Raw genomic sequence first — 8838 nt, 5'->3', positions numbered from 1 at the left:
TAAAAACGATAGTTTTGGCCTCAGTATTGTTTGCACTCAACAACTATTTACAAAATATTTCATGTATAAACAACGGAACTGATACGCCTGCAATGTAGCTAAATTTATTATGATTAAATAATTAAATTAATTTAGCTTAAACAATTTCACTTTAGTATTCATATAATAATGTTAAACCACTTAATTAAATTGATAATGTAGTGCGCATATTTTTTGGAATAGTTTATGCTGCTGTTGCTTTGTTGGCCGCTCACAGTATTATGAACAGCAATTTTGTTTGACGAATTAAATATTTAACATAACATAATTCCTAAAAAGCGAAAGCATGGATTGTGATATGTAATCAGATAAATTTATTATCCAAACCCACAGAGCGCGACGAAACACGACATGTTTATGATCCAAGCTAAGGTCAAGCATTTGTGAGATTTACCAATGATTGTCTTAAGTCTGGGTAACTTTGTGTATTAAAAGTATGTGAATGAAATATTTATGATGTAGTATTAATTAATGACGTCGTTTTTTTTTAAGATTAGACTAGTTTTCTATGTCATTCTAGTTTCGTTTGCACGAGAGCAGATTCTCTTTTCATGCCATTCTCCAGCTGTCCAGCGAGTAGGCACTTTAACCAGAACACACAAGAACCTATTGTATAAGTTCTTGCGTCTTCGTTCACTAACAATAACAATATGGTGGCTGACAGATGCACTTGTCACGACAATCCGGTTATTGGTGCATTGAAGTATTTTAACAGAACATTTGCTAAGACGAGAGGGTTATTTTTCGATTGTCGTCGTAATGAAATGAAAGGTTGAAAAAATGGTATCGTAATTATCAAAATAAAAAAAATGTTTCGTTATGAATTGTAATGTTTTTAGAGAGCAATTCGTATTAAAATGATGCAATTATTCTTATTTTTAATTTGGATTTCCGACAGATCAGCTCATTATTAAGTTCAAACTAGTCAGGCAACCCCGATAAAAACGCGTTGGTAAACCGTTGCATCAATTCAACATGGCCGTAGCATTTTTTTGGTCTGTCACCATGTCTTATAGTATAGTTGACGAAGGGGAATACCGCTCTACATAGAATTTTCTATGTCGTTTCCAGGGTAACAAGGTTTGTACAAATATATAATTGTAACAGTACCTGTGTTAGCGTATCACTCGTAACCCTTACGTTTAATAGTTTTCCAAACTCGATTGTCTGTAGTAAAGTTTTACATAAATGGTACAGAGCAGAAGCAGTTTCGTTAAGTGCACTAACTCACCAGTCAACTAGAACGAATCTAGATCGTAAAGTACTTTCTTACTTGCAAACTAACTGAACTTTTACTTCTTATTAGCGACGTATCGGAAACATTAAACTTAGTAGGGGTTACATAGGAGCAAAGATTGAGGTCATTGCTAAATAGGTAACTTTAAAAAAAATGTGAAATAATTTAATTAAAGGATTTATTTTTCATCATCTACGGGTAATGCATTTACCACATGTAGGAAACGGAACACAATTAGAGAAATTCAAGTATATGTATCAAGCTTCGGAATACCCACAAAATGCTACTAACTGATTTATATATAGAGTCAATTCAACCATGAAGATCAATTTTGATAAGAACCGTTTGTTGTTTTGTGAAAATACATTTCGCTGTGTAACTTTGGGATTCTGCGGTTTAGTTTAAAAGGTTTTAAATTACTGCGAATCCAATGCAACCTACCAGTGGGCACTCTACCTAATCAAATGATCGAAGCATGCGGCGAGCGGGCTATTCTCGCAGTGAAATTGCACTATCATCGGCCTTAAGCGAATCGCCCACTACAACTGAGTTACTAACGTAGAGTAGAATAGTTGTTTTTGTCTTAATGCACATTCCAACCACTCAACACTTTACACTTTCTTTCTTGTTACGTATTGTTCGATCTTACGTTTTATTTTACAACTACTACTACTAGATACTTACCTACTAATTCTACACCATTTCATGTAATTCAACTCCAATTTTTGACTCTTGGTTGAGAGGCAAAACAGTTCCTTACAGATAAACAAACCATTATTTTTAACTCAAAAGAAGCAAGTACGTCATTGAGAACAAAATTTATGGACGGACATAAAACGAAAAATCATTTACGTTAAATTACATAACACTCGAAATGGTAAGATGATCAAGATGAAATGTGCAAACAAATCCCGAAGCAAAACGTAAAAGAAGAAAACGACAAATCAATATTTTCAATATCCTGTAGGTAGACTCTTAGAAAATACTTAAGGAAATATTAGAGATCACTTCTGGGCCCTTCAAAGACGCCTTGCGGTCCTAAAGGGCATAATAATCTTTCGGGGCTCTACTCCGATGGGCTTTTATTTGAGAAAATTTAATATTACGGCACATGGAGAAGATATTTAACGCTATTGAAAGGATAAAAATCCTACCCAGATGGATCTAAGTACATAATATGTGTGGGGATCGATAAGGATAATGTTCATAATTGGTAGCTTTATAAACCTAGATATTTAATGGAAAAAATGTTTTTTAGTTATCTTATCAAATCGAGCCAAACGTTTCGCAATTACTATAGAACGTGCTATGTCAGTTTACAATCTAAAATAACTACATGTTTTTTTTAGACATACGATAATATATAGTAATGAGTGCACATGTGTAATTGGTTTCCATAGTTATAAGTTCTTTAAAAAACAATAAACCATCTGATAAAAGTAAGAACCACATTTACACACTTAAGTTTCAGTCTAAGCATTCTCTTAGGATTCATCTTGACAATTGTTATTATTCAGATGATAACGAAAAAATTATCAGTTTTCTTTTCTGCCATCAAAGTGACTGAAAAAAACGCAACATAGACTTAATATCTCATAAGCAATTGAATTTCATGAGGGATACCAAGGGATGGACGGCCAACGAACGTAAATCGAAGAGATACTAGCCATTCATTGTCACCAATGTGACTTGGTAAACTTGTATATTTCATTAACTGTAAAAATTACTATTGAAATATGTTAGGTTTTATTTTAAAATGTATATGTAATTTTAGTCAATGAGTTTATTTATTTGCCAGTAAGCCAGTGCAGTTCTCAGTTATAAGTTTTGACACTACACGTAAAATAGGGTATTTTATTTAACCTAATTAGGCAGACAGATTTCCAAAAATATTGAATAAGATTTTTTTTTAACTTAACGCATCCTTAAAAAGTTAGAAAGATAAAAAGCCGTTAAGATTTTTAGTGGGGCCATAAAAATCACTTGCTAGTAAAAAATACTAGCAACTGACACCACATGAGATTTTAAATCACTGTGTCCACTTAACCCTTACAACAACCCCTACAAAATTGATGATAGAATAAAGAAACTCACAAAAAACAAACTTCTTTGTGAACTAGTTAAAAAAAAACTTTTCAGCACGTTCCAAAATTTCATAAAATCTCTGTTAAAGTCTCTCTGTAAAAGTACTAACACTACACTGTAACACATTCGTTTCTTTAATATACTCTCTGTATGTCCAAAGACCATTATTCACGATATTTGTGCTTCACAATGCACCACTGAAAAAGCAATAAAACAAATTGCAAACGTAGCGTTCGATGCTATCGTCAAAGAAGCTACAGTTAGCTCTACATTTAGACTTAAATATTCAGCCAAACAGACATGATTTGAATCATAACTTGCCTTTTTGCATATTTTTATCTTTATAGTTATACAGATTTTATAGATAAATTTTTTGCTTTCCGTTTTTAGACTTAATACAGCTTAGCTTATGTCTTTTTGAATTGTTCGGGTCTAACAAAGAGTTTTAAATTCATAAATTATCACTTTTGCTATAATTTTGACATACACGTTATTGTTTTGAGCATTATTATTATAAGGAGCAGAAATAATGATATACTCATAAAATATGTTAAAAAAGAAATTATTAATAACGCTTATAAATATTTAAATCTACATTAAGACTTCTTCATAAACCACAGGAATGGCGGCCATCCCGAGGGTAACTTTCTTTATCAACAAAAGCGACTCATTTTGAAATATTAATAACGAGAAATAATTTACAATCACACTTCAGTCATTTTGTTTACAACTTCGTCACTTTGAGTAAGTAATTGTTTTTAACGAAACAAAAATATAGCAATCATTTCTGGAAGCATTTTTTTGTAAAGATTGGTAGGTATTTTCTTATTTCAGTGATTGTATTTATGCTTTGAAATTATTTTCCTTTTAATAAAGTAAAATGGACCAAAGAAGATTTCTTAAAGGATTAGCGCCCGTACCTATATAAGCAGCGTGTCTACGCTTGGTCTTCATGATTGATTAGCATTGGTAGCAACCTCAACTTTTAAATGTCAATATCGAGTCAGTGCCATATCAAAACTTGGCCTTTTATACTTGATTTTATTTTTTAACGGCGGTTTTAGAAATATTTCTCTCATCTCTTGAAAAATTCAACATTCCAGCTACCATTAAATACAGCCTGGTGACAAATGGTTGGACAGATATCGCAGCCTTAGTAAAAGGATTAGAGGTATAAAACCCTATCACAGATAAATGAACATTCTTGCATCAAACCAATTTTCTATCCATATACCACCATCATATAATGGTGAGATTGCTTCAAACTTTAAACCATTTTCTAATAACGGGTAAAGATTGTTCGCTTAAGCTTTTATTGGTGAAACCAGTACGTGTTCTAGCATTCCTTAAGAACCACTAACCCATGAATAGTTGGCGCCTGAAGCAGGTACAGGCCCTATCTTAGAAGGACGTGACTTGTCGTCCGCAGAACGGAATATAAATTTTAGGTTAAAGAAATCTGATCAGGTTTGGAGTTTGAATAACAAACGGTTTGGTTATGCAGAAAGATTTTTTAAATACTGTGAGATAGATAAACTCTATTCAGGAAAAGAGATTTTATTTTTGTTTATCAAATTGTACGAAATAATAATTTCAAGAAAAAGAAAATGCCCAACTGTATAGCAGATTATTTTCGTGTCCTTAGTTTCCACTTTAAGAGTTCGTCGTAAAGATATCTTGACCTTCTTTTAAAGACATATTTCTTATCACAAGGTAAATACACATTCTTATTTGGTTAAGTTGACCAAAACACAACTTAAGTCTCTAAAAATCCTTACTTGAAATACAAATTTTATTATAAATTTACAATTCACGATATTTTTAGTTTTATATTTGATGTTTTTATGCATAAAAAATCTATCAACATTGAAAACAATAAAGTCATAATTATCTCTCGTGGCAGCCGCGTGTCAGATAATGTGGGTTCCAAAATTTTATCAATGAACAGCTGTGGAATTCATTTCCAATATTATAACAATGACAAAAGAAAACATATAGCTTTAAATGATCACAGCGGTTATCCAAATTAATAATTTTACAATTGAATTGTTTAATTGGCGGAATCAATACAGATAATTTTTATTAATTTATGTGAAATAAATTTTTAGTATCGAGAACTATGAGAAAGCAATAAATAAAGTTTTGAATTAAATTAAAGTTTTGTTAAAAAGCCTACATGCTTGTTGCCAACGCACTGACTATCTTTTATTTAATACATAAAAAAAGGAACGATTGATTGAAAGGAATCAATTTTCAATTATTGAAGCTACAAGGATGGGCTATATTGTTATATGTTTGGCGAGAAAATGGCAAGAAAATTGAAAAATGACTCTACATTCCGTCCCTTCGATCGAGCCCTTATTACATCAATATCCTCGGTCCACATAGACTATTTATTTTAGGATAACGTCAACCTGGTCAGGTATAAATTTTGTGATTGAACTGGATTTCTAGTTATTTTTTTACTAAATCTGAGTAAATTATCTTTCTAGATGTAAGATTCTTTTACGTTTAAGTGCAAGTCGGACACGTACATCACTGACGGTTTTGAACTAATAGGCTAAAGGAAAATCTATTTTTTTTTAAACATGGTCACCCATCTAATTTCTGAATGCGCCAACTATTGCTTGACCTCGATTTGTAGTATAATTGCAGAACTACAACATCTGTGTAGAGTTAAATTGTTTCAATAAGATACGTCGCATACAGCCGGACTAAGACCAGGTGAAGAGACCTTGCCCTCGGAATAGAGTTTCGTTGCTTTCGTAAGCTGAAAAAGGGAACGTTAAGCAGTAGAGAAAAAAATTAAATCAAAGCCTGAGCATAAGCTCAAAGCAACCGACGAAAAATATTTTTATAATAACTATCGTGAGACTGATTCATTATTAAATGATGTAACGGTTTACTCACGCGTATTTATCGGGGTAGCCCGACTAGTTTCGGACCCTCGACACTCCTTCGGATCGCGAGTCGAGTTCGACTCGCGATCCCGCCGCGTCTGCTCATGATTAAGGACTCCGGTTGGGTCCGAAACTAGTCGGGCTACCCCGATAAATACGCGTGAGTAAACCGTTACATCATTTAATAACGACGAAAAATAATTCTAAATTTAACTCAAATGAAAATCAATAACAATTATTACAATTATTTCTTCATTATGCCCCCTATAAAAGGTCAAAATCAAAAGAAGAGACTGCAAAAATCTATAAGTAAAACTGTGCCGTTAATAGACCCTGCGAGAGTTCAATTTGTAACTGCCACAGAGGTCTAACATCAGCACCAGAATTCCTGCCCGAAGCCAGGTAAGACAAATAATTTTTTATTACCTATTTCGTACTTTCTTACTTTTTTGCTCAATCGTAAACAGAGCGAATTGACAAAGCTTTCGTTCCTATTTTCCGAGCCGTTAAGAGTCTGACTTGTCTTAATTAAGGTTGATTAAGACAGAGAATTTAATCTTATGTCCCGTCGCTAAAATTTCGAGTAAACATTGTCATGAATAATTAAGGCTAGCATATTATTTAAACAGAAACTGAAGCTGTAATAAGGAAAATGTTTATATTAAATGTTATTTACTGCTTATAATTTTGCTTTTTTTTATTAATTCGGCGCGCTGCCAATTAACTATTGTAGTAAGACTGTAGGTACTCTTGGCCTCTCCGGCCAAGTGACAGGTAACGTGAATGTCAATAGCAAACAAGCCTATGTATTTAAATGTCATGTCAAAGGCACGTGACGTATTAATACGAAATGTCATTTCCATACAGTTCGGCGTTTTCTTAACTTGTTGTTTGTAGCCTTCACTTGGTCAGAGCGGCTGAAGCGAGTTTCACTACTATGTGATGGCCGTAGCTTAAATGTCCACGCTACAATACTAGAAATAGCCATAGTGAATAAATCCGTGCACAAAAATAATCCTCATACCAATTCGATCATGTTCAAAGATGACAAACTTAAAACAACCATTATATAACACACGATCTGTTTATTCATCGAATCGAATTAAGTGAAACAGTGATAGCTGTTACTACACGCGTTTTCAACATTATGTTATGAGTGTTTAACAATACGCCGCCGACATACAAACTTAACTAGACAAATCAAATTATCTTCACGTAGCCAACAACAACGGTAAAGTACTTACATAATTACACACTATTCAAACTTACAAGTTGCCAAACAACCGAGTTTACGCTAAACAAGACGAGCTCTACTTACTTGTAATAATCGGTTTACGGTTTATAAACTCCTCATACTTTAGACATCAACAAAATCAAACTCGTATCTAGTTCCGTAAGCTATTGGACTTACTACTATAAGTGCTCCTTCATATTATCGTTCAATGAGAGCTTAGATGTCCCAGAACAACGAAATTGTGTGATGTCTGTATCGCTTTAACACAGTGGTCATTTGAAAGAGGAACTTTCAAATGAAAGCGCAGTTACAATGTAGGCGTTCTAGCAACTGTATGGCTGTAATCGTGGCGCAGAACGACACCATGCGCCGCGGCAACGCATCATGCGTGTGTTCTGTGTTAGCTCTCAATGAGCGTCTCCTGTGGGGAAATGCAAGTGTAAATGTGACCTTAATAGTTATAAAGTAGTCCAAAATTTGAAGCTTAGTGTGAAATTTTATTAGCACAAGTTTTATATTTTTTACAGTCGTTTCAGAAAGTCTTGCAGCCCAGTTATATACTGGGCTGAGGACGTCAGATAGGCTGTTCACTCCTTGCCAAACACTGGTACTTACCTGCCGCTTGCACTCCAACATAATTGGAAAAAGACTTATGACGAATTTGCAGTTTAACACTAAACTTGATATACATTATTTGCCTACATTGTAATATGACTGATGTGTTTTCCTTCTCTCACATATGACAATTCAAAACACTTCTTACACCACTTTATACACGTTCTCTCGATATGAACCTACTAACATACATTTTAATCTCAAAAATAGAAATGACAACAACACAAAATAATAGCAAAGTAACCTCAAAGTCTCCTACAGCAGAGCAAAGGCCTTTTATTTCAAGAAGGTTGGACAATGATCAAAGGACAAGACCAGTTGAAATTAAATATAACAATATTTGTAACAAGTATATTTGTACGGTTCATAACTTAATAGATATTTCTTACGACGGCGAAAGAAAAATTGCGTTCGATTTGTTTCAACGTCTGTGCATTTGTGAAACATCTGATCGGTTCGCTCGGATAAATCGTTCGGCTGGTAGCCACACTTGTATCCAGCGTTTAGTACCTATTCCTCAATGTTCATGTTTGAAATAAACGGGTTCTCTACTACCGAACTACACAGGCCCAAATACTGTCTACGGCAGTGCCACTGTTGCCAATTTCCAGTGATCAACTGAAATCGGTGAGATCGACCACTTCGGCGACGTTTCTACCAGTGATGTTAACGATTGCGTAGTGAGGAATATGTTTGTAAGGAACTAATAGAATCCCCCTTATTTATCT

This window comes from Trichoplusia ni, chromosome 10, assembly GCF_003590095.1.
Source record: "Trichoplusia ni isolate ovarian cell line Hi5 chromosome 10, tn1, whole genome shotgun sequence".
Classification (NCBI taxonomy): domain Eukaryota; kingdom Metazoa; phylum Arthropoda; class Insecta; order Lepidoptera; family Noctuidae; genus Trichoplusia; species Trichoplusia ni.
Note: the sequence above shows the minus strand (reverse complement) of the source record.